This window comes from Macaca fascicularis, chromosome 17 (assembly GCF_037993035.2).
Source record: "Macaca fascicularis isolate 582-1 chromosome 17, T2T-MFA8v1.1".
Lineage (NCBI taxonomy): Eukaryota > Metazoa > Chordata > Mammalia > Primates > Cercopithecidae > Macaca > Macaca fascicularis.
The window spans coordinates 81,654,683-81,675,457 of NC_088391.1; the positions used below are offsets into that span (position 1 = coordinate 81,654,683).

A 20,775-nucleotide genomic window follows, 5' to 3' on the forward strand; every position below is an offset into this window, starting at 1 on the left:
TCATTATAAATTTTTCTTATTTTCTCATTAAGTTGGTTTCCCCTCAGCTATACTTATCAATCTTTTTGTTAGTCTAGTTTGATTTACTGTAGGGAAACTGCAAGCATTCGCATTTACTCCATAATTCAATCTTTTCACTAATCAAATATGACCTTTTCCAAGTTAGAATGTTGTTTTCAAAGTTTGTCTTTATTTTGCTCTTGGAGAATATAAAATTGTTTAGGTTTTTTTTTGTTGTTGTTCAGTTGTTTGTTTCTAGAAACTCAGAGCTATATCTATTCAGAAAAATAAATAGCAATAATTCATTAGAGATATGAGTGAGTAGAAAATGACCTACACCAAAAATAAAATGCCTGTGATTATGTAGAGACAATATTTTGGTAAATATTAAAATATTACCAATTTCATAGCATTCAAACCTATAAGCATAAAAAAGTCTTGGTTTAATAAGAATAATTGAATAACTTTCCCTGTTTTCTGAAAATGGTCTTTTTGGTATCAGCTGCTATACCATATATGATTTACTAATTTCCTAGGACAGAGTAGTCTAAAGGAAACATCTTAAAATATGAAATAAATTTTCCACATTTTCCCATTATTTTTCAGATTTTAAAATTGATGTCTAATTCAGTTTTATAGAGTATACTATTAATACTACTTCTTATTAAATGTTAATGATAATCTTAGACATAGAATCAGTAAGAAAATTAGAAAGATAATTGTGTTATTGAAACATACTTTTCTTTTTAAGCACAGAGAGCTAACCTAACTCTAATTTAAGGCTAGCACAAAAGAAAGAATTGTGTGCTCATCAACCCATAATGTACCCTTACTTTTACTTTGACATCAACAACATAAATAATTATTAGATTTGCTCTGACCATGAGGACACTTTGTCTGAAGACTTACTGAGTAAATAAGTGTTATTTGAGATAGATTGTGTGATTGGAGAGAAAATGGAAGTATAAGAGGGACTATAGTACTTCTGCTCTGGCATTGCAAACATAACCAATATTTTTCATACAACCAACAAATGTTTATCAAGTTTTTATGAAAATTAAGGTACTAGCAATCCCCTTGAATACACGGTAAAACTAGTCCCTTTATCCACTGTTACGCACCATGAAACAAACACCAAGATTCGTAGGTAAAAAGATGCTGCAAGTGAGTGGCCTGGTAAGATAAGGAAAATAAGATAGGAATTGGGAGATACAGCCTAGTTCTAGAGTCTGTAGTTAGGATTTCTTTATGGTGGGGCCATGTGGTCCCTTTCAAAGGGTAATGAAATGTTTCTTACCTCCCATGAAACTTACCTTTTGACCTAGAGATCTTCCTTTCTCAAAATAGGAAAAAGTAAAGTCCCAACTTCTGAAGAAGATGACAAGGGTGGATATCCTGTCTCTTTAAATCTACAAATGTGTAGGTACTCACATTTATAATTTTGGGGTCTATATTAATTTCCTAGGCATTCTGTATCAAAATACAGAAAACTACACAAACTGGGTAGTTTAGAAAAACATGAATTTGTTGTCCTATAGTTCTGCAGGCTAGAAGTCTCAGATAAAGTGTTGTCAGGGTCATGCTCACTCTAAAGTCTTTAAGGAATGATCCTCCCTTGCCTCTTCCAGCTTCCAGTAGCCCTGAATAGTCCTTGGCTTGTGGCAGCATAACTCCAATCTCTGTCTCAGCCTTTAAACAGTTGTCTTTCCTCCATGTCTGTGTCGGTGCATGACATTCTCTTTTTCTTTTTTCTTCCTCTTGTAAGAATGCAAGTCATATTGGATTAAGAGCCTACCTTCCTCCAGTATGACCTCATCTAATTTAATTGCATCTGCGGTGACCCCATTTCAACTAAGGTCACACTTGGAAGTACTGCGGGTTGCATTTCAACATATCTTTATGAGGGACACAATTGAACCCATGAAATGATGCCCCTCCTGTAGTACAAACCCACTGCATGTGCAGAATCCGTCTGGCTCTCATAGTGTTGCCTGGGGCTGCTTGGTATTGGAAAACAATGCTACACGGTTACTCTGGTCACTGCTTTTGCTGTAAGTAAATAAATGTCTGATATTTGATTCAGAGGCATGGTATTTCTGTTAGGATCTATCTATTGACTTATCCCTCTAACTGTTCAAGTAGAATAATGTCTCAGACTTTGCAAGGTTCCTGCCTTGACATCAACTTGCCAAAGGAAGGGGACCCGCTAATTCACCATTGGACGTGGTTCCCATGGATTCAACACCTGGATCAGATGGAGGAGCTGCTATCTAGAAACTGTCAAATTTGTGAATTAATTATTGACAGTAATTTATTATTTACTTATTAGTCTAGAATTCAGAAAAATGAATATTTCTTTAGAAATATATTTTCTAATACATTTGTGAAAAGCAAAGCTTTCTCTAAGCTGTTTAATACAATAGCTGGCAATACGCATATGATTTGAGGCCTGTCATTTTCAGTCCCTCATTTTTGCAGACAAATAGCCCATATGGGCTGCTGTATCATATTATTATATAACCATTGGAAGATCAACCACTGGTGATGGGGTAGGAACTGAACCCAGAATTCTATGTTTGGTCTAAGTCATTTTTGTTTTTGATAAAATAAAGTACATATTTCAGAAATGCATTACAAGTTTGGTATATGCCCACTCAGAGATATTTTTTCAGTTGCCAGGGACTTATCTAGGGAAGGCAGAATTCTGTGGCCAACTAACTAAGCAAGTGTCTAGTGAGGAATGAGTGAAATTCAAGAAGCTCCACACATGAAGCTTTTCCTTGCCAGATATTCCACAGCACCCATGGCTGAAAGTTAATTCCTTCTGCTTACCGAGTTACAGTGAAATATAACTCAAACAAGATTTGTGTGTTAAAATGTGTATTTTTGCCACGGCTCTCTGAGATTGTCTCAGCTTTCTCAAAGGAATTACACAGATTTTGAGGTGAGCTTCCTAAAACGAATAGGAATAATTGGCAGAAAAAAATGGAAATATAGTCAAGTAAGGGTGTAAGTAATACAGGGATGCCAAATACTATGCATTGGCAATCTTGCCTGAAAATTAAATTGCTTTATTTCTACTAGAAACCTTTTAGAAACAATTTGATATTACAAAATTACATTAGCTTAGAAAATTAGACAAGGAAATAAAAGGAAAATATAAGAAATAGACCAGAAACACCTGCTCTCTGTATATACTATGTATCTCTCTGAATTGCCTTAAAATTTTTTATGAGACACTTCCTTTTGTATCAGTTCTCTGAAAATGGTTAGAGCAGTGACTTTCAAATCATTCTTTGTACACCTGTGCAGGAGTCCCAAAGGCTCTGATTGGTGGAAGGAAGCACTAGGGAAGATTGATCTGCTGGGTCTATAGAACGCTATTTTAACCATAGCATCTTTGATCATTGAATTTATACTTCAAGAAGATTGTGTTTGGTTCAAGTGTTCCACAGCTTTCCAACAAAAGCAAAACAAACAAAAAAACACTGGGCAGGCAGATTAACATGCCAAGAGGAAGCAGCATTTCTTTACTATTAGTTATAATTTCAAACTTAGCTTTGCTACACATTCAGATCACTTTCTGTCAACTATATAAGGTTATAGTGTTGGTTTTCAATAGGAATTTACATTTTTCAATGATGTTGTTCAGACAAATATCATTACAGCATAGCTGGCTCCATTAGTACTGTACAGCATTGGAGATACACAGACTGACTGTCACATTGCAATGTCTGTCATTAAACTAAACAAAATAGAACAAGAAAGAGAATAAAATATCCTATTATGGTGTAGAGATAACTGCATTTCTTCCTTTGAAGGAAGCATATTAATCCAATTAATTAAAATAAATGATTACTTAATGAAGATTCATACCAGCACTAGAAAATTCTACTTATATTATTTAGAAAAAAATGGTACATTTGAATTTTGAATTCTCTTAGAGACAAGAAATAATTAAACCACCATGAAAGTTCTTTTTAACTTTCTCATGAATATTAGCTGATAGGATGCATTCTTCCTTATGAAATAGCTGAAGTTTATAATACTCTGAAGCTGGCTATATAACTGCGATAAAGACATAAATGTTAGGGATGCAAGGCTGGTTCAACATATGCAAATCAATAAATGTAATCCAGCATATAAGCAGAACCAAAGACAAAAACCACATGATTATCTCAATAGACGCAGAAAAGGCATTTGACAAAATTCAACAGCCCTTCATGTTAAAAACTCTCAATAAATTCGGTATTGATGGAACATATCTCAAAATAATAAGAGCTATTTATGACAAACCCACAGCCAATATCATACTCAATGGGCAATAACTGGAAGCATTCCCTTTGAAAACTGGCACAGACAGGGATGCCCTCTCTCACCACTCCTATTCAACGTAATGTTGGAAGTTCTGGCTAGGGCAATCAGGCAAGAGAAAGAAATCAAGGGTATTCAGTTAGGAAAAGAAGAAGTCAAATTGTCCCTGTTTGCAGATGACATGATTGTATATTTAGAAAACCCCCTGTCTCAACCCAAAATCTCCTTAAGCTGATAAGCAACTTCAGCAAAGTCTCAGGATACAAAATCAATGTGCAAAAATCACAAGCATTCTTATACACCAGTAACAGACAAACAGAGAGCCAAATCATGAATGAACTCCCATTCACAATACCTTCAAACAGAATAAAATACCTAGGAATCCAACTTACAAGGGAGGTAAAGGACCTCTTCAAGGAGAACTACAAACCACTACTCAGTGAAATAAAAGAGGACACAAACAAATGGAAGAACATACCATGCTCATGGATAGGAAGAATCAATATTGTGAAAATGGCCATATTGCCCAAGGTAATTTATAGATTCAATGCCATCCCATTAAGCTACCAATGACTTTCTTCACAGAGTTGGAAAAAACTGCTTTAAAGTTCATATGGAACCAAAAAAGAGCCCACATCTCCAAGACAATCCTAAGCCAAAATAACAAAGCTGGAGGCATCATGCTACCTGACTTCAAACTATACTACAAGGCTACAGTAACCGAAACAGCATGGTACTGGTACCAGAACAGAGATATAGACCAATGGAACAGAACAGAGTCCTCAGAAATAATACCACACATCTACAGCCATCTGATCTTTGACAAACCTGAGAGAAACAAGAAATGGAGAAAGTATTCCCTATTTAATAAATGGTGCTAGCCATGAGTAGAAAGCTGAAACTGGATCCTTTCCTTACTCCTTATATGAAAATTAATTCAAGATGGATTAGAGACTTAAATGTTAGACCTAAAACCATAAAATCCCTAGAAGAAAACTCAGGCAATACCATTCAGGACATAGGCATGGGCAAAGTCTTCATGACTGAAACATCAAAAATAATGACAACAGAAGCCAAAGTTGACAAATGGGATCTAATTAAACTAAAGAGCCTCTGCACAGCAAAAGAAACTACCATCAGAGTGAACAGGCAACCTACAGAATGGGAGAATATTTTTGCAATCTACTCATCTGACAAAGGGCTAATATCCAGAACCTACAAAGAACTCAAACAAATTTACAAGAAAAAAACAAACAACCCCATCAAAAAGTGGGCAAAGGATATGAACAGACAGTTCTCAAAAGAAGACATTCATACAGCCAACAGACACATGAAAAAATGCTCATAATCACTCACCATCAGAGAAATGCAAATCAAAACCACAATGAGATACCATTTCACACCAGTTAGAATGGCAATCATTAAAAAATCAGGAAACTACAGGTGCTGGAGAGAATGTGGAGAAATAGGAACACCTTTACACTGTTGGTAGAACTATAAACTAGTTCAACCATTGTGGAAGACAGTGAGGCGATTCCTCAAAGATCTAGAACTAGAAATACCATTTGACCCAGCCATCCCATTACTGGGTATATACCCAAAGGATTATAAGTCATGCTGCTATAAAGACACATGCACACATATGTTTATTGAGGCACTATTCACAATAGCAAAGACTTGGAATCAACCCAAATGTCCATCAGTGACAGACTGGATTAAGAAAATGTGGCACATATACACCATGGAATACTATGCAGCCATAAAAAAGGATGAGTTCGTGTCCTTTGTGGGGACATGGATGCAGTTGGAAACTATCATTCTCAGCAAACTATCGGAAGAACAGAAAACCAAATACCGCATGTTCTCATCCATAGGTGGGAAATGAACAATGAGATCACTTGGATACAGGAAGGGGAATATCACACACTGGGTCCTATTGTGAGGAGGGGGGAGGGGGGAGAGATAGCATTAGGAGATATACCTAATGTAAATGACAAGTTAATTGGTGCAGCACACCAACATGGCACAAGTAGACATATGTAACAAACCTGCACATTGTGCACATGTACCCTAGAGCTTAAAGTAAAATAAAAAAAAAAAGAAAAGGAAAATACAGGGGAATGCAAAAAAATAAGACATAAATGTTATAGTTCATACAGTGACAATTAATGTGACTGCCATAATAGTACTTAATTAAGTTTTGGGAAAATGTGGATAATAAAGATCAAATGAACCATACAAGTCCTTGGAAATTAACCTATTTATTTGCTGCGTTACGTGGGACCCGGTTGCAACTCATTACTCCCATAGTAATTATTTTTGAGTTATTAGTTTTAAAAGAACATACGGGCTAAAGTTGTTTACTTGATATTTAGTGATTCAAACACAGCATCTTGAAATTCATACTAACAAAACTTATAAAAGTATTGAAAATCACTAATAGAAAAGAAGGTTATCAATTCTATCTTCCTCCCTTTTCTCCCTAGGTTTAAGATTTTCTATAAAGCAATGATCAATTAATTCACAAATTCCTTGTCTGATGAAATTAGCTTAACTAGTGCTTTCTTCTTTGTCTCATTATCAGGGCTTTTGCCAAATTAGATGATTTAAACACCTCTTTCTAAAACACTATTTTAAGACATCTTTTGCTTTTGTTTTTGTTTTTTATTTTTTGCGACGGAGTCTCATTCTGCCGCCCAGGCTGAATGCAGTGGTGCGATCTGGGCTCACTGCAAGCTCCGCCTCCCAGGTTCACACCATTCTCCTGCCTCAGCCTCCCGAGTAGCTGGGACTACAGGTGCTCGCCACCTCTCCCAGCTTTTTTTTTTTTTTTTTTTTGTATTTTTAGTAGACATGGGGTTTCACTGTGTTAGCCAGGAAGGTCTCGATCTCCTGACCTTGTGATCCACCTGCCTCGGCCCCTCAAAGTTCTGGGATTACAGGCATGAACCACCGCACCCGGCCAGGACATCTGCTTTTTAAACTACTTCATAATATTATGTCAAGTTATGTTTAATTTCGATTATAGATATTAACAAATAACAGCCATGGAAAAATTCATTGAGCCACAAAGAGAAATACTTAGTGTTCTTTTATTTTGAAAACTTGGGAGAAATAAAAAGGTCTTCTCCATGCATTACCTAGAGAAAAGACTGGCTCTTTTATTTAAACCAACCAAGTTCCCAAGTCAGTTACATGATTATGATGGAGTATCTTATTGAAGTGATCTCTTACGTTGTATTTTTTGGGTATAAACTCTATAACATTTTATTAGTAAAAAATTTGAACCCCCACATCATCTTGACTGATGAAAATATTTTAATGATACACAGAACAAAATCATTTAAGAATATTTTATCTTAAGTTGATTAAAATATTTAATTATAACTCATCATCAAGTTTTATTTGGCATCTAATTATGCAAATACAGGCTTTCCCAACCCAGGCACTATTGATATTTGGTGCACAATTCTCCTAGTTATCATTTGATTATGAGTTATAATTAAATTATTAGGAAGTTTGGCAGCATCACTGGGCCCTACCCGTTAGAAGTTGGTAGCACACAAATACCATCAAAGTAATGTGATCAAAGATGTGTCCAGACCTTGCTAAATATCTCCCAGTGAGCAAAAGTGCCCCTGGCTGAAGACCAGTACTCTAATACAGATTTTATAAAAGATTGTCCTTTAGGCTACAAGTAGTAAGCTTCATTTATTTGGACTATTTTGAATATCCAAGATTCCATATTTTAACAAATAAATATTTATTCTTTGCAAAATAGAAAATAACTTGTAAATATATTATGAGAATTGATTACAACATAAGGTAACTGTTTTACAAATTGAAAATTATTAGTTAAATTTCCTATAAATAAATTTTATTTCAGAATATCTTGGAGTAGTAGTAGGTCCTCGTGGGTACACACTGAATTTAGATAAAATTGCGATAAAGCAAATTAATATAAAATTTCCTCCCATATACATACCAGAAGAACTATCCATATGCACCTTCCAAGAAAACAAAATTTTGAAATATTAGCCATGCCTTCTTGCTAGTTATTGTACCCTCTGTTACATTGTTATTGGAAAAGAAAGAAAACAGGTGTAAAAAAAAAATTGTGTTAGTCTGTTTTACAATGATATAAAGGAATACCTGAGACCGGGTAGTTTATATTTAAAAAAAGAGGTTTATGTGGCTCAGTATTCTGCAGACTATACAAGAAGCATGGTGCCAGCAGCTGCTTCTCAGGAAGCTCCCAATCATGGCAAAAGAAGGGAGGTCAGGTGTGTCACAGGATGAGAGAGGTTGCAGTGGGTTGGGGGAGGTCTCAGACTCTTATTAACATTCAGATCTTGGGTAACTCATTACCCCGGGGAGGGCACCAAGCCATTCATGAGGGATCCACTCCTGTGGCCCAAATACTTCCCACCAGGCCCACCTTCCACAATGGAGGTCATATTTCAACATGAGATTTGAGGGACAAATGTCCAAAACATATCGAAAATGTATACATGTAAACAAAAATTAAGAAGACACAAAAAGACTACAAAGAAAGAAACAGGTTTCTCCAGAGAATTTAGTCACCCTTACAGTTATTTTTCCAGAAGCTATTTCTTTCTGCTTAAGGCTGTTGGTCAACATGAATAGCAGCTCCTAGAATGAAGAACAAAATGAGGTTACACTCTAGTAAAAATAACTTTTTCCTTGAGGCTCTCTTGTTTCCTAGACCCTCAAGAATATGCCATACTATGTGTAAAGTGTAACCAGTTTTTAAAAGGAATCATTGTGTTCTAATAAGAATGAAACAGATTCCCCCTAATTCGAAGAGCAGGATCATAAAAGACATGAAGAGACAGGGCTACATGTAACAACCACGGCAGAACTATTCCACCAGCTACAATGGGAATCACAGGAATGGCAGTAGTTAGGATTACGGTTCTTCAGAAACTAGGCTCCAGTAAATGTGTGGGGATTTTGATGAATCTCTATAAGTAACATTGTTTGAGACATAAACTTGCCAAAAATATCTGATCAGTAGCATTACGTGGAATCCAATACATGAAAAAATTAAAAAGTTGCAGACCATGAGGGACACTACTTGTAACTGCTCAGGGCTAGAAGACATCAGTTCAATAAAGGAAAATGAGTGACAATTGCGAATTATGCCCAGATACATATGAAAGAAAAATTGACAAATGTTTTATAGGGTTATAAGTATGTTTATGCTGGTATGTATACTTACCTATAGTTATATGAAAGTTATGAGGCACATATATAAGCCTGCTTTTTCTGTAACACCACTTTGTTTTTATATTGCCAATCCCAACTGCTAAATGACTCCCATAGAATGCAACAATGTCAGGGTGGTGGTTATTTTCAATTAATACTGTATTTGATTTATAAAAAAAGCAGTAAAATATTACTCTCAGTTTGTAAAGCGGAGAAACATTTATTCAGAACCCAGAAAGCTTATCTTATCAAAATTTAGCTGCCTAAGCAAAGGCAGACCTTGCTCTGCTATCATTTACTCTCCTGACAGATAAAATGAACTACTACATCTTCGGAGAAAGCACCGTATATTTATCCATCCATTTCCTCACCATCCATTAAATCATCCGTTCATTCATTCAAGAAATATTTACTGAATGTTGGCTTTGTGCCAAGCATCATTTTAGGCACTGGAGCTGTGTTAGTAAAAAAAAAAAACCCAAGTGTCTTCTCCCTTATGACGTTTATTTTCTATCAGGAAGAGGCAAACACAGAGGGGGATACAATTAAATTTAAGCAAATAATCAAAAACAATTGATTATATGTAATATATGTATTATTATAGTGGAGATGATAATTGCTACAAACACACTTTGTATGTACTTTTAAAGTAGGAATATATATGCTCCATTTTAATGTACCTGATTACAGTTTTGACCACTGTATTTCTTAGGAATTGCATTTGGGAGTGATTAACAAAGACTTGGTATAGTGTCTCAAATGAATCAAAGGTTTATTTTCTCACACAATAGTAGTCCAAAGGTAGCCTGCCCAGTGCTGATACAATGCATCCATAAGTCACTGGGCTATTTTCTTTCTTTCTCCTCAGTTGTTCTCAAAGCTGTGGTTTTCATCCTGAAAGTCACTGGATGCTGTGCCAGACAGATCCCTTAAAAATATTTCCTGGAATCCTGATCCCGTGCCTTCTGCTTACATCAAATGGCCTTTCCTAGCTGTAAACAAGGATGGGAAATGTAGTATTTTACCTGAAAATATCATCATCTTGAAGAAAATCAGGGTTCTGTTACTAAGGAAGCAGAGATAATGAGTATTTGGGAAGTTCTCAGCAGTCCAAGCCACAGCCTCCTAGACTTCAGACTTGTTTAACACAGTAGGGATTCCTTCTCTCTCATCTCAGTACCCAGCATAAGATATAGCATGTTAAAAATGCTCAGTAACTAGTAGAAGCCTTGAGTAAATGAATGAGTGGAGTCCTTGATTAAGGAAGTGGTTACTTCCCTGGCGCCTGAAATGGGAAATGACCCTAAGGTAAATAACCCATTAAATAGTCTAAGTTAAATAATGCTACAGTTTGTAGCCATTATGGTTTCCTCAAAGATACATAAAGCAACGCTTTTTACAAGGACTTTATAATATATTATGACCTCTCGACTAATATACATTCAATCTAGCCTAGAATGTTGTATCATATGACAGTTATAAATGAACTGCTCTGGGAGCAATTTATAAAGAATGCTCTGGGAGCATTTATGAAGAAAGGATGGGCCACAGATGACATGCTGAAGTGAAAATGACATTATTTTAGATATCGGACACTTAAGTGTTAAGTTTGTATCATATTATTTCAATTTTAGAGCATAAAATGCTACCATCTGCACAAGTTGTACATAATTTGAGAGAAATTCAAATGATGTACTTAGAGAATCAAAGTTCATAAGATCAATGTTATTTTCGCATGTGAAGCCAACATTTCAAACACATTCTATTTTCCTTGGGTGTCAGTATCTAACAAAATGTCTACGGAAAAGCAGGATTTATGTTCTGTATCTAAGATCTGAGTAAGTCTTGAAGTTCATTCTTTTGGCTAAGTTTCCCAGAAAAGGAGAAATTAAATCACCTGAGAATATTTTTCTTGGTGATGCCAAAGGATCTTTGGATCACCACAATGTGATAATCATCCTCAATGATTAACATAAATTGTACACACACACACACACAAACGAAAATGTGTACATATGAAAAATAACAAAGACACACAGAAAAATACACAGAAACTGAAGAATTTTCTTTCCTGACACTCAGTTTCCATGGACTAAAGCAGTGATCACATTCTGGATTTGTCTGGATTTGTCTGGATTTGTTTCACGCTTTTTTTTTTTTTTTTTTAATTCTAAAGAAAAACACTAAAAATCCTCATCAAGTGAAAAATAATAGCTTAGGTGCAGGGTCTCATGCCTATAATCTTGGCAGTTTGGAAGCCCAAGGGGCAGGGTTAACACTTGAGCCCAGGAGTTTGGGACAAGCCTGGTCAACATGACAAACCTCTCTCTCTACACATAACAATAATAATAATAATAATAATAATAATAATAAATAAAAGCTAGCCAGGCATGGTGGTGCATGCCTGTAGTCCCAGCTACTCAGGAGGTTGAGATGGGAAAATCACCTGAGCCCTGGGTGGTGGAGGTTGCAGTGAGCTATAATCATACTGCACTCCAGCCTAGGTAACAGAGTGAGACCCTGTCTCAAAATAATAATAATAATAAAAATAAGAAAATAATAGGTTTGCAGAAAGTAAAAAGAGGTTAGCCTATATGGATGATCCAGAAGTATGCTAAGAAAAGTATAATTCTAAGTACCAGAAAAGAATTCTATAAATGATATATATTAGTTCGTAACCACAATATATTTAAGAAAATTGTAAGGAAATTTAATTGTAAGTACCAGAAAAGAATTCTATAAATAATATATATTAGTTCTTAGCCACAATATGTTTTTTGATAAAATGTGGGAGACCCAGCCTTTTCTGAAGGCAGATTTTCTAGGTTTCAGCTGATAAAGTTTTAGGTATATGTGCTTTTTATGTTTGGCAAGTCTTAAATTTAATCATAGAGTCATTGTCCATAATTAGTATTTGTCTTCTCATACAGAATGAGATCTAGTTTTTCCTTTACCTTAAAAACATGCATTGCATGTCTTGAAAATGAGCATATGCAACATGTATGTATAATTATGCATGTATGCATGAATATGCATATGCCCTGATGTACATCTAGATATTTATAGACAGACATAAACAGTTTCCACCAGACGTAATCTGTATTTCCTTGAAAAACAAACTTCTTGTTTTTTAACTTTTATTTTAAGTTCAGAGGTACATGTGCAGCCCATCAATGGTTACTGGAAATCCAAACTTCTTAGGTAACCACACCAGCAGTGGTTAAAGTAAAAGAAGACATTGTTAGTGCAGTTGACATTCATCTGCACAGCCGTTTGAAAATGCAGAGAACCATATAGTGCTGTGAAAATGTTATAAGAAAATGTCCTGTCCCTATTTTCAACTTCACATTGTTTCAATGTAGAGTGAAACAAGATGTGGTCTTCTAAAAATTTGCTTCACTTCTGTATTGAAAAAAGTAATAACTTATTCCAGAATTTGTGATGTGTCAGGACCCTTCTTTTTTCCCTAATTGATGGAATCTATTATTGTTCATTTTCATAATAGTTTATAAAAATGTTAAGTATTTTAAATTTCACTTATCATAGCACCAGGTCCCAATATGTACTTTAAAACATTTTCATGGAATGAACAATTACTATAACGTGCTAAATCTAAGTGTGTAGAAATGTATAGAAGATGTGTAGACAATTAGGTAGAAAAAGTATATAAATCCTCTTGAAACATATGATACTTAAGATAAATATTTTCTCACTAATTCATAAAGAACCAAAGCCATCCATATTATCTGCTATGGTCTGAATGTGGCCTCCAAAATTTATATGTTAAAATTTAATTGTCAAAAAAAAAAAAAAAAAAAAAAACAAAAAATAAAAATAAAAATAAAAAATTTAATTGTCAATGTGATGGTATTAAGAAGTGAGGCCTTTAGGAGGTGTTTAAATCATGAGTGTAGAGCCCTCACTAATAGGGTTAGTGACCTGATAAAAGAGGCATGTGGGAGTTGTTCGCCCCTTCCGCCACGTGAAGATTCAACAACAAAGTGCCATCTATGAAGCCCTTGCCAGATACTGAGTCTGCTACTTCCTTGATCTTGGAATTCTCTGCCTCTAGAACTGTAAGCAGTAAATTTCAGTTGTTTAAAAATTACCTAGTCTATAGTATTTTGTTATACCAAACTGTAAGGACTGAGAAAGAAATTGGTACCAGGAATGAGGTGCTGCTATAACGAATTTTTAAATATGTGGAAGCAGCTTTGGAACTGGGTACCAGCTAGAGGCTGGAAGAGTTTTGGGGGTATTTGCTATGAAGGGTGATTCTGGTGAGAACCCAGAAGGAGAGGAGATCTGTAGAGAAGGCTTTAACTTTTTTACAGATGTTGTGTTCCTGTCCTACTGCTTTGTGTAAGTGGTGAAAAGGATATGTGGTGGAAAAAATCAATAAGCAAAGTGGTGAGAATGCAGCATGGCCTCTCTTGACTGCTTATAATAAAATGCAAGGAGAAACAAATTAAAGATGAAATCTATACACAAAATGGGAGCATAATGTAAAGACTTGAAAAATTCTCAGGCTGACCATCTTGTAAAGAAAGAAAAAGCATGTTCAGGAGAAAATACCAAGGGTACAGTGAAGCAAATATTTGATAAGGAGATTAGCATGCACACAAGGAAGCCAGATGCTATTCATCAAAACAGTGAAAGAATGACCCCGAAGGCATTTCAGATATTTTAGGTGCTGGCTGGCCCTCCCATCACAGGCCATAGTTACAGGTCAACTCCCAGGGGATGGACTGATGTTGAAGAGGACCCTCAGACACCCACAGAGCCTCATTCTAGTCTCTTCCCCCTGCATTCTGGCACAGTGCTCCTCTTTTATCCCAGGTGTGGCTCAAGTAGGCCCAGATGCAGGGCAGGCTGCTGTGGCCACCTCTCCAGAGGGACCAGATGGCAAACCACGGTGGAATTCACATGGTACCACCTCTACCATGGCACGGAGTACACAAACTCTAAGGGCACGGTTGCCTCCACCTAGATATCAAAAGATGCCCTCGAGAGCATCAGGGCTCAGGCAGAGTACTGTCACAGGGCAACCAAAGAAAGTCTGCACTAGGGCAATGTTAAGTGGAGCCATTAGGTTGGGGTTACTGCAAAGAACCCCACACAGGAAATGCCTATTGAAGCTATTGGGGTGGCACTGGCCCTGAGACTCTTTCTGACATGTGAGGATGCAAGGACAAGATGCCATCTATGAAGCCTTCATCAGGCACTGTCTCTGCTGATGACTTAATTTTTGACTTCTCAGTCTCCAGAACTGTGAGCAACAAATTTCTATTGTTTATAAATTACCCAGTGTATACTGTTGTATTATAGCAGCCTGAACAGACTAAGACAATATCCAAGATTATGTTTGGGATATACCAGGCCAATGATAATAATATCTTTAATATATATGCTCATATATTAAATGTAATGAGTTTCATAAGTGAATTTTTCTACCACCTCTTAATGGAAACAGATGATGTCTTGTCAATTTTCTATATTTAGCACCAGCAAAAGTACATGGACACTAAGGAGTGCAATCCTAGCCCACAGCTTTCTCATCATCTAATTTCATCTAAAGACAGAACTGGGATTATCAAGAGCAAGAATTTCCAAAATTTAGAATGCAAAAGGATTATGTGAAGTGATTATGGAAAGTGATATTTCTAAGGTGTTGATTCCAGAGATTCTGATTTAGTGAGTTTGAGTTGGGCCTCTATATCGAATTATCTTTTCTTGAAAGACTGATGCAAATTGCTCCTGTTAACACTTGATAAACACTGATATGTAGGAATGAAATAACTGTGTATCCTTATTTCTCACATGTCAGCTTTTGAGAATAAATACCCATAAGGCATCTTGAAATCATGTTCAATGGCAATAAACAGGAGTGCAGGCATCTCATTTTGCTGATTAAAAGTAGATGTATATGTTTTGAAATTAAAGCTGAGGTTGGAGTTGACAATTTTTAGAAATACTGTGGAGCTAACAAGGATATTGGACTGAATAACTAAACACTTTCAAGTTAAGACTTTCTTTAGAAAACATATGTGATCTTTATCAATTTACAAAAGCTTGGGTCATAGATACCATGATTCTGTACCATAAAGTCTGGACATAATAGTTTTGAACAATTTATGACATTACTTGCTTAATATAACCATTAAATATGAAACAGAGAAAGAGAATGACAAATATTCAATAGACTCCACAAATGAAGAACAATCATAATGTGTGTGTCTGTGTACACATATCCATTTTTAAGTAAATCAGTTGACATGATATAATTTTTATTAAATGTCAATTAACTTTTTAGGGACTATATTCAAAACTTTTAATTTAAAAATATTTGATCATGAACTGCTATTCATACAAATATTAAAGGATGGTTTAAAAAGTGACAAAAGCCATAAAAATAAACACAACTTTCTATTTTTGACAGATTTGAAGGGGATATATACATATTTTTTTTTCACATCAAGATTACCTAAAATTATCAAGTCATAAAATCCAAGTTTTCTTTTTATTTATTTATTTTTTTTCTCTCACATTTGTTATGTGATCTGTTGGGAAATTGTCACTATTGATTGTGAAACCTCAAGGGGTATTAAGATCTTTATAGGCATCATTTTCTGCCTGGTCTCTATTGACACCAAACAACTTAGTGATTGGTGGTCCCTCGGGGTCAAAGACTAGGGAAAGATCAATAAAAGCTGCAAACAATCTTGTGTTGTTCTCACAGAGAATTCACAAGGTGAGAGAAAATAGAATGTGCCTCTCAACTGTTGACTTCTGTATCTGGACTCAAAGCTCCAAAGAAACAACATTATTTCAATACTTAAAATGAGAAAACCTTCAGAGAACTATTAAAAAAAAAAAACTTTATGGAAATAGAATTGATATACAAAAAACATCTGCAGGTGAATAGAAAATGTGATGAGTTTGGAAATATGCATACACCCATGACACTATCACCATAATAGAGGTAATAAACATGTCCTCTACCTCCAAAGTTGTCCTTGTGACCTTTTGTGCGTGTGTGTGTGTGTGTGTGTGTTGTTTTGTTTGTAAGAACACTTAACATGTGATCTACCCTATTCCTTAAGTGTACGATACTATGTTGTTAACTATAGGTGCTATGTGGTACACAATTCTCTAGAGTTTATTCGTCTTGCATAACTGAAACTTTATACCATTGACCAACAACTCTCCATTCCCCCTCTGACCCCTGGCAACCACCGTTCTATTCTCTGCTTCTATGAGTCTAAGTATTTTAGATACCTCATATAAGTGGATTCATGAAGTATTTGTCCTTTTGTGAATGGCTTCTTTCATTTACATATTGCCCTCTAAATTTATCCATGTTGTCACAAATAGTAGGATTTCCTTGTTTTTTTCGATGCTGAACAATATTGCATTGTATGTAGATACCACATTTCCCTTATCCATTAATCTGTCAATGGACTTCTGTTTTGTTTTGTTTTTTTCCTACCTTGGCTATTGTGAATAATGTGGCATTGAACATGAGAGTGCAGATGTGTCTTTGAGATCCTGATTTCAATCCTTTTGAATAAATACCCAGAATTGGGATTGTTAGATCATAGGATACTTTTATTTTTTGGATAAATCTTTATGCTGCACATAATGGCTGAATCATTTTACATTTACCTCAACAGTGTTCAAATGTCCCAATTTTTCAGCATCCTTGCCAACCCTTTTTACTTTTATTATAGTCATCCTAACTGAGGTGCAGTGATATCTAGTGGTTTTAATCTGAATTTATCTGATGATTAGTAATGTTGAGTGTATTAGTCTGTTCTCACACTGCTAATAAAGACAACCAAAGACTCGGTAATTTATAAAGGAAAGAGATTTAATTGATTCACAGTTCCACAGGGCTGGGGAGGCCTCAGGAAACTTACAATCATGGCAGAAATGGAAGCAAATACATCTATCTTCATATGGTAGCAGCAGGGAGACATGCTGATCAAAAGGGGGAAAAGCCCCTTGTAAAGCCATCAGATCTCATGAGAACACACTCATTGTCATGAGAACTCATTCACTGTCATGAGAAAAGTGGCATGGGGGTAACCACTCCCATGATTCAATTATCTCCCACTGGATCCCTCTCATGACACGTCGAAATTATGAGAACTACAATCCAAGGTGAGATTTGGGTGGGGACACAGCCGAACCATATCATTGAGTATGTTTTTTTATATACCTGATGAGCACTTCTATGACTTCTGTGGAGAAAGATCTACTGAAGTCCTTTGTTCATTTTTTAATTGTATTGATTTTTGTTTTGTTTACTTGTGTGCTTGCTTACTATTGAGTTGGTGGAGTTTCTTATATATTTTGGAGATTAAACCCTTATCAAATACATATGGTTTACAAATATTTACTCCCATTCTTCAATTGCCTTGTCACTCTGTTGATTGTATCTTTTGAGGTGCAGAAGGTTTTTAGTTTGATATAGTCCCATGTGTGTATTATTGCTTTTGTTGCCTGTGCTTTTGTGATCACATTTAAGAAATCATTGCCAAGACCAATAAGCTTTTCCTCATTCTTTTCTTCTAGAATTTATACAGTTTGATGTCGTATATTTAAGAATTTATATGACCAGGTGCCATGGTGCACACCTGTAATACCAGCACTTTGGGAGCCCGAAGTGGGCGAATCACCCAAGGTTAGGAGTTTGAGACCAGCCTGACCAATATGATGAAACCCCGTCTCTACTAAAAATACAAAAATTAGTCAGGGTGGTGGCATGTGCCTGTAATCCCAGCTACTCGGGAGGCTGAGATAGGAGAATTGCTTGAACTTGGGAGGTGGAGGTTGCAGTGAGCCAAGATCGTGCCATTGCATTCCAGCCTGGGCAACAAGACAAAACTCTGTCTAAAGATAAAAATTTAAAAAAAGAATTCATACAATTCAATGTATTATATTTTAGTCTGTTTTCAGTTGACTTCTGGGGATGGTGGAAGATAAAAGTGAAATTTCATTTTTTTGCATGTGATTATTCAGTCTTCCCAACATCATTTGATGATGTGGCTGTCCTTTCCCCATTGTGTATTTCTTAGCACACTTGTCAATAATCAGTTGACTGTATATTAGCGGGTTTTTGCTGGGTTCTCTATTCAGCTGCATTAATCTATATGTCTAACTTTATGTCAACAACAAACTTTAAATTGCTGTAGGTTTGTAATATAGTTTAAAATTAGAAAGTGTGACGCTTCCAGATTTGTTCTTCTTTCTCAAGATCATTGGCTTTTTTTTTGTCTTTTGTGGTTCCATATGAACTTTAGAATTTGTTTTGCTATTTCTGTACAAAAAATAATGACATTGGAATTTAGTGGGGACAGCGCTGTATATGTAGATTGCTGTGAGTACTATCGGCATTTTGACAATATTATATCTTCCAATCCATGAACACGGGTGGTCTTTCCATTTACTTGTATCTTTTTAAATTTCTTTCATCAATGTTTTGTAGTTTTCAGTGGACAATTTTTTCAAGTTCTTGGTTAAGCATAGTATTAAGTATTGTATTTTTATGCTATTGTAAATGGAATTATGTTCTTTATTTCTTTTTTGAATAGTCCATTGTTAGTTTAAAAAGACACAACATTATTTTGTATGCTCATTTTAAATTCTGCAATTTTACTGAATTCATTTATTAGATCTAACAACTTTTTTGGTGGTATCTTCAGGGTTTTCTATATATAAGATCATATCATCTGCAAACAAAGACAGTTCTTCCATTCTGACTTAAATGCCTTTTATTTATTATTATTTTTCATTCCTAATTTCTCTGGTTAAGACTTCCAGTACTACGTTGAATAGAAGCAGAGAGACTGGACATCCTTCTCTTGTTCCTGATCTTAGGGGAAAAGCTCTAACTTTTCACAGTTGAATATGATGTTAGCTGTGAGTCTGTCATATGTGTCCTTTATTTTGAGACACATTCCTCCTATACTTATTTTGTTAAATGTTTTTTATCATGAAAGAGTGTTAAATTTTGTCAAACGCTTTTTCTACACCTATTGAGGTGACTATAGGATGTTTTCCTTCATTCTGTGAGGGTTAGGGTTAGGGAAGGGTAGGGTCAGGGTTAGAGTTAGGGAAAGTTATGTATATCCTTCACAGAAGGATAAAAATCCTTCTGTGAAGGATAAAAATTCTTCTGTGAAGGATAAAAATTCTATAGTCATTTCAATAGGTGTAAAAAAGAATTGACAAAATTTGTTACTCTTTCCTGATAAAAACACTTAACAGGCCAGGCGTGGTGGCTCACGCCTGTAATCCCAGCACTTTGGGAGGCCGAGGCAGGTGGATCTCGAGGTCAGGAGATCGAGACCATCCTGGCTAACACAGTGAAACCCGGTCTCTAAAAAAAATTAGCTGGGCATGGTGGCGGGCACCTGTAGTCCCAGCTACTTGGGAGGCTGAGGCAGGAGAATGGCATGAACCCGAGAAGCAGAGCTTGCAGTGAGCCGAGATCGTGCCACTGCACTCCATCCTGGGTGACAGAGTGAGACTCCTTCAAAAACAAACAAATTTAACAACCTAAGTATTGAAGGAATCTGTGTCAACAAAATAAAGGCATTATGAAATTATGACATCTATTGATATGTGTGTGTCGAATCATACTTGCATCCCAAAGATAAATCCCACTTCATCATGAGTGATACCTTTTACTGTGTTGTTGAATTCAGTTTGCTAGCATTTTTAAACAATTGTTGCATCTATGTTTGTTGGTAATAATAATCTGTAATTTTCTTATATTGTAGTGCCCTTGCCTGGCTTTGGTATTAGGGTAATGCTGGTCTCATCAAGAGTTTGAATATGTTCTCTTCACTTTTTTAGACAAGTTTGAGAAGGATTAATATTGGGTCCTCTCTAAATGTTTGGTAAAATTCAGCAGTAAAGCCACTCAGTCCTGGACTTTCCTTTGATGGGAGACTATTTATTACTGATTCAATGTTCTTATTTGTAATTGGCCTGATCAGCTTTTCTATTCCCTACAGTTTTAGTCTTTGTATGTTGTATATTTCTAGTAATTTATTTATTTCCTCTAGGTTAACAAATTTGTTGGTTTATAATTGTTCATAGTTTTCTAGTATGATCCCTTTTATTTCTGTGGCATCAGTTATAATGTATTTCTTTTTCACTTCTAATTTTATTTGTCTTCTCTTTTTCTTAGCTACTTGCAACGGTTAATACTGAGTGTTAACT

General features: G+C 35.6%; 1 long non-coding RNA gene across 1 annotated transcript in view; it reads right to left on the reverse strand.

The window, feature by feature from the left end:
• Nucleotides 1-8,461: 8,461 nt before the first annotated feature.
• Nucleotides 8,462-20,775, reverse strand: part of LOC102122603 (uncharacterized) — a 514,820-nt gene continuing 502,506 nt past the window's right edge. The window contains exon 5 of the long non-coding RNA XR_010582636.2: nucleotides 8,462-8,967. This is a non-coding gene — a long non-coding RNA (uncharacterized lncRNA). The remainder of the gene's footprint in view (nucleotides 8,968-20,775) is intronic.